The 7,035-nt window shown below is 34.0% G+C and overlaps 1 pseudogene; it reads right to left on the bottom strand.

Annotated features, from left to right (window-relative positions):
- Nucleotides 1–283: 283 nt before the first annotated feature.
- On the bottom strand, nucleotides 284–402 carry LOC118601920 (annotated as a pseudogene).
- Between the last annotated feature and the right edge of the window lie 6,633 nt (nucleotides 403–7,035).

Raw genomic sequence — 7,035 nt, 5'->3', positions numbered from 1 at the left:
AACCGAATAGAAAAATAGGCAAAGAATATAAAGAGCACAAATAATCATAAACTGAAGCATGATAAGAGAATGCAAATTGAGGCATCAATGACATATCAATTTCTACTCTCCATCAAAAAGGGAAAATTATACAGTGGTAATACCTATTGTTTGTTGGTAGGAATAAGACTGAGGAAGAATAATAACTTCAGATATTTCTTGTGGAAACACTGTAAACTGTTAGTCCATTTGAAAAGCAATTTGGTAATGTATTAATATAAGATATAGACAAACTTTTTTTTAATGCCAACAGTACCTGGTATTCCTAGGTGGGCTCCCATTCAAGTACCAACCAAGCCCAACTCTGGTTAGCTTCCGAGATCAGACGAGATTGGGCACATTCAGGGTGGCATTGCTGTAGACTAGACAAACTTTTGACCCACTCTTAGACGTTAATTTCATTGAGATGGAGGACCAGCATATGTATGTATAGTCCATAGAGGCGGCAAATGGTGGTGGTAAGGGGAATAAATGCATCTCAATGGAAGAATTGGTTCAATAAGTCACACTATATCTACATCCATGGAATGTTTTCCAGTCATTGAAAAAGTTAGAGATAATATATTAAAGCTAGAGATACTAGTTGTTTTGAAAATTCTGCCAGGTATTACTGCCTGAGAAAAGCAAGTTGCAGAGGGGAATGGAGAGTGGGTGAAAGAGATGAAGGTGGTCAAAAGACACAAACCTTCAGTTATAAAATAAGTGCTGGAATGAAATATACAGCATGGTGACTATTAATAATTATTAACAGTGATTATTAATAATAAAATAATTAATAATACTGTACTGCATATTTGAAATTACCAAGAGAGTAGATCTTAAAAGTTCTCATAACAATAAAAAAATTTTGTGACTATATATGGTGATGGATGTTAACTAGATGTATTATGGTGATCATTTTGTAATATATGCAAATATTGAATTATTATCTCATACACTTGAAGCTAATATAATGTTGTATATCAATTATACTTTAATTAAAAAAAGTTGCAGAAAAGTGTGTAAATTTTTTGAAGTCATGTACTTACACAAAAATATGTATAAATATGTTTGTGTCTACCACATCTTTCCATTATAAAAGTACCGTTTCCCATTGTAATTAATAAGTAATATGTGGGATGCTTCTTTGAAGTCAGATGAATATCCTATTCTCCAACTACCTTTCAACCAGTGGATTTTGTGTGCTTGCCTAAATGAATCATTACATTGAGTAGTTGCAAATGAATTTTTTTTTTATTATTTAAAATACATTGAATCATTTAAAAACCCTGTTTTTGTTTCATAGCATGTTTTGAAGGCTGAATGACCTTTATAATAGCTTCCTTTCTTTTTAACGTGGCCCGTGTAGACCCAAAATAAGTAGGTTTACTTCATGCTTGCTCATTGCCCCCCTGACCAAACTGAATACAGCTGACATTCTGTTTTCTCATAGACTGGCACTTTCAGGAAAAAAAAAAATTATAAGATATAAGCCAATGAAATAAGTAAAATATACTTTTGGTATCTGCTTTAGCAGTATTGATTAGTAAAACTTATCAGACTAAAATTTTATTACTCTAGTGCCTATTTTTCTATACTTTACAATTGCTTTTTGAAGTTTTTGCCAAAGGCTTGTAGAGTTATATTACCTACAAGTAGTATTTTTCTGAGTAAAACATTCAAAATCTGTCTCTACAAAATAAATTAGGAAATTTCACAATACTGCATTTTTAGGCCAGTTTTTGATATTAAATACTTAGATTCTTTGAAAATAAACTTGATTCTTTTGAGTACAAGTGACTAGCATGACATAAATTTATCTTAATTCAAATTGCATCATCTAAAATTATTTTTCAACAGAATCACCATGTAACACGAAAGAGCTTTAAAATTTGTTCAAAGGTTTATGTTTTATTACTCTGTAAAAGACTTAACTGGAAAAAATCAAGGAAGGAAACTTTTTGCTTGGAATGAGGAGAGTAAGAACCTGAATCACATGCTATTCTATTTCAAATAGTTATTTTCTAAGCGATATGGCAACTCTTAGCACGATCTAGACTCCTTAATATTTTATTGATGAAAACATAGAATTAAAAAGTAAAATTTTAATCAGAAAGTTTTATACAATATGATCTAGTTAAAAGCATTAAGAGATCTCACTAAGGGATAATAAGGTGAACAACTATTTCAACATCGTGAAAAATATTTTTGATTTTTCTCTACTTTGAGCTAAAGATGACTAGGTTCACAGAGCTACATAAAGCAGACATTTTATGCCAGGATATTGTAGTAGAGAAAATAAAGACTCATCTTTGGAGCTTTGAATTCTGGTCCCAGATCAGTCATGTGGCAATCTTCTCAGGACATGGCTGCTTGCTTTGTAAAATGGGTAGTTGAATTAGGAGGAAAGATTATAAACTCTTCATGTTTAAAATTCTATACCATTAGGTCACTGATGTTTGTGTACTTACAAAAATGGCACTATGTAATTTATTCATTCAAAAACTGTGCATTGAGCTTATATCAGATATTCTAGGCACTCTCGAATATGGAAGAAATGTGGCTATATCTTGTTAACATAACAGGTATACACTAAATCTTGACCCATAGGCAAGCTGTACTCATTCAATAAATTATACTCTCTTTCCCACCATCCCACTGAAACTACTCTTGTCATCAATGACTTCTGATGCTAACTCTAATCATCGTTTCAGTTTTCATCTACTTGATCTGTCCATACCATTTGACCTAGTTGATCAACCCCTTCTCCTTTAAGCATTTGTCCTTCTTGGTTACTAGGGCACCATTCCATTGTTCTGCTATCACAATGGCTGCTTCTTTTCAATTTTCTTTGCTGATTCTTTCCATCTCTCCTGATCTCTAAATGTTGGAGGGCTCCAAAATCCACTCTTGGACCTTTTCTATTCTCTATTTTCACTTACTCCCTGGGTAATTTCTGTCTAGTCCTATGGCTTTAACTGCCACTGACAACTCACAAATTCATATCCCTAGCTCCACTTCCCTAAACTCTAAAATCTCATATCAGGTACATATTTGATAACTCTATTTGGCATAAAATGCAAATGCCATTCTTTCCTCTGCTCTAAGACTCTGAGATTTAGATTAGATTTCCTGAGGAGCAGTTGAGACCAACATCTATGATGGATGAGAATGAATAAAGCAGAATGGAAAAGTGGGAGAAGCAGAACTGTTGATGCAATTATAACAGGCCTCTGTTGATCCTACAGCAAGTTCCCTGACAGAATAAAACCCCATGAAAGCAGAAACTTTCTTTTCCTCTTTCTTCTTTAATTCTATATGTCCAGCATCTAGAAACAGGGCCTAGAACATAGAAGGAGCTCAATAAAGATTAGTCAATGAGTAAATAAATGTATCATGTGTTTACTCTATCCTGGAGACTTATTCTATACTATGTTATACTCTGGGAATACAGAAGTGAACAAGACAGACTCATTCAATGCCCTCGCAGAGGTGACAATATAGTAGAACTTGTATACGGGTATAGCATACATGGACAGAATATGTATATTTTTAAAAGTATAATCACGGCCAAACTCTGTTACCTAGTGTTCTACTAATCTGTCTAGATTCAGCATATTTGATAGTCTATTATACAAAATTTTTACCTGAATTACAGTGTGAAAAGACTATATCTAAAAATGGTAGAAATTTTAGAGAGTTAGTTATTGTTCCTGCTAACTTTTGGAAAGAAAAGTTAGACCACTAAAACATATTTGTGTCCAGTTTAGGAGGAAAGAATAAGGAACAAAATAAGAGAGACCAACTCAGAGAAAATGAATACTTATTTAACTGGAATTTTTATTAACCAACATCCTATTTTCTAAAATTTTGGATAGCAAGGCTATAATTGTATCTAAATAGATAAGGGATAAAATGTTTTATAATGAATGGATAATTTATAGTCACTTTCTACATACAAATGTAATTTTTCCATTACTTTCGTTTCAGTGACAGCTAAAATGTAATAAGGACCAGGCAATAGCACTTCAGTTTTTATGTTATCGTTATGAAATCACAGGTTCATCTTTTAGAAGCAGCCTCTCTTCCTAAAAGCTCTGATTTCTGCTTTCTATAGCACATTTATTTCCATTCACAACCAACTAAATAGTTTTGCCTTATGGAGTTTCAACAAGATAAATCCCATTTTCCCTCTGTTTATTTAAAATGTGAAAGCCTTTTCACTCTGTTTTTTTCTGTGTGGAAGTGAACATGACAACCAACATTTCAATTCTTGGTTTGTCATAAACAAGATATTTGGCATTTCTAGAATAACTTGTATGGGAAATCATGAATTGCTCTATATTTATGAATTTGCTGGCCTCTTTATTTCCTGGGACATTACTGTTGCAATACATAAAATGTAAGCTAGGTCTGAGTGAGTTTATGCACCTATCTTCTGTGTGCCACTTCATTCTAGGAGCAATGGGGAGATTCTAGCTCTCAGAAATTTCTACCTCAAAAGTGGAAAAAAAATGCAAGATTTTTTATGCTCATAGGATAAGAAAACCACTGGATCTCACTATTTCTCACTTTAGACAGCTTGCCGAATACCTTATGATTTTTCATGAATAACTTAACTGTCAATTTCATATGAATTTATGGACAACTTTTATATATATTTAAAAAAATAGATGACTAGTAGCGTGGTGTTGTAGTGTGCACATCCAATGTGATTGTACCGTTGCTTTGATGACTAATGGTTAGATGGTAAGGTCCTTATAGCAGATGTTTCAGAGAATGATAAGTATTGTGAATATTTAGATATATTCAGAATATTTTAAATTTAAAAATATTCTGAATATATCTACAGATTATCTTTGTCGGTAATTCATTAAACCTCCTCTTATAGTTGGTGGTAATACTTAAGTACCTCTGAGCATGAGAGGGCTACTGCAGCTCTTCAATTTAATAGACAACACTATTTGATAAGAACAGGTGAAGAGCCATGGATGGTTATCTGATACAGATTTTTACAAAGGGAAATGTCAGGAAATGACTCTAACAATAAACTCGAATGAATGTCAGGTACAGTAGAAGCTGCTCTAACCTGCTGATACCTCACACACGGTTGCACCAGTGTCTGCCTAACTCCATCTGTATCTCTCTCTTCTGTTCATCTCTCAGTATCTCAGCCTTCAACTACTTTCCTTGAGTCTCCCTGATTCTTCTTTTTTTTTGTATATTTTTCTTCCTTTCCTGAACCCAGGTTATTCATGTAAACTAACCAGAAAGTATGTTTCAAGAGTACATTTTATGATTTCTAATATTTTTTCCTATGAAATTTTTATTTTTTAAGAAAAGTTTTAAAAACAGAAGGATGAATTTCTTTAAATCTCCTTAATTTAAAAGCTTTCAATTACATGTGGATCTTGACTTTTATGGGGAGTTGTAGTTTTAAGTTAAAAAAGAGTACTTACTACCGGTTTGGTTACCTTTCTAAGAATAGAGCCATATACGTAGTACATGCCCAGTAAGTGATTTTTGGATGAATGCTCAGCATACATATACTAAAGTCTTACTATGTACTTAATAGGTGCTCTTGTAGCATGCAGCACCCCCTAGACACAGATAGGTATTCACTGAGACTTAAATCCCTAAAGGGTGCTGCTTATTTGTTTTTGCTCATCTGCACATCAGAATCTTGATAGTAGTGTTCCACTAGTATTGACTTGGATGAGATTTCTATGTGTAACAATGTCTATAGATTTCTTTCTTTCTTTTTTTAAACAGAAATATTATGAACACTCAAAAGCACATGTTGAGAACTACATATTCTTTATCTGATGTGCTTCTCTTCAATGAGCTCCAAAATAACACTTCTTAAACTGTAATGTATGAATGATTTACCCAGGGATCTTGTTAAAATGCAGATTCTGGCTTCAGTATGTTGGAGGCAGAGGTGCTGCACTTCCAAGAAGCTCCCAGGTGATGCTACTATGGCTGGTTCCCAGGTTACACTTTAAGCAACAAGGGTCTTAAGGTAATAAGGTTTTATAACAAAACTTTTGTTATCATTCTCCAGTTCCACCTCATTAAAGAAGTATTGACAAGCCTCAGCTAGTGAGGGTCTGGTCTATATTCTCTTCTTATCTCTCCTGTCCTGGGTTGTCTGTATTTGCAGCAAGACTGTTTCTGATGACGTAAGGTCCTTAGTATCGACATGTTCATTCTGAGAACAGCTGCTGGTTGCTAATTTGTGCACCATTTGGATGCTGGTTCGGCAACTGTGTTCTCTGAAGCTTCAGTTTTCTTTGTTTTGCTGGGGAGAGAGATGGTGGGAAAGAGGGCAAGAAGGATTATTTCTTGTTTTATGTGTGAGCTGCATAGCACTGTAATATTTTCTGTGCGATAGCAGTAGTGATTTAGAACATTAGCATCAAATAGCATTAGTCTCATGTATGTTATCTCATTGACTTTTCACAGCAACTCAGTGATGTAGGTAGTATTAATGTTATATAATTTTCATCTTATGGATGAGAAAGCCAAGAGTCCAAGAAGTTCAAGAACTCCTACAAGGTCACAAAGGAAGTAAGTGGCAGAATTGGGGTTCCCAACCGTACATTGTGACTCCATGTCCAGTAGGAAGATAGACTATTCATCTTTTGAGGGTCTCTCTAGGCCCCTAAACATCCATAAATTTAATTTCCTTTGAATATTCATTGGCCCACTATAATAGTGCTCCCTCTTCTCTAAAGAGTTAGCATCAAGAACTACTTGAAAGTCTTGACAGCCTGCTAACTTCAGTTTGAGAAAGATTATTTCCTGACTTAAGCTAAAGTAGAAGAGTAAAATATATATATGGAGACTGAAGAGGCAAAATTAAAATGAGGATAAATGCTAAGAAGTGAGATTTTCCCACTCCTCAGCTTTTCTTTTCCTCCTCCTTTTTCTTTTTTGCATTCTGCTGTGGAAAGGAAGACAATTTTGCAGGCACTTAGACCCTCAACTTCTACCAGCTTAGGTATGTTTATTAAT

This window comes from Rousettus aegyptiacus, unplaced genomic scaffold (assembly GCF_014176215.1).
Source record: "Rousettus aegyptiacus isolate mRouAeg1 unplaced genomic scaffold, mRouAeg1.p scaffold_m13_p_4, whole genome shotgun sequence".
Lineage (NCBI taxonomy): Eukaryota > Metazoa > Chordata > Mammalia > Chiroptera > Pteropodidae > Rousettus > Rousettus aegyptiacus.
This window is presented reverse-complemented; position numbering and strand designations above follow the sequence as displayed.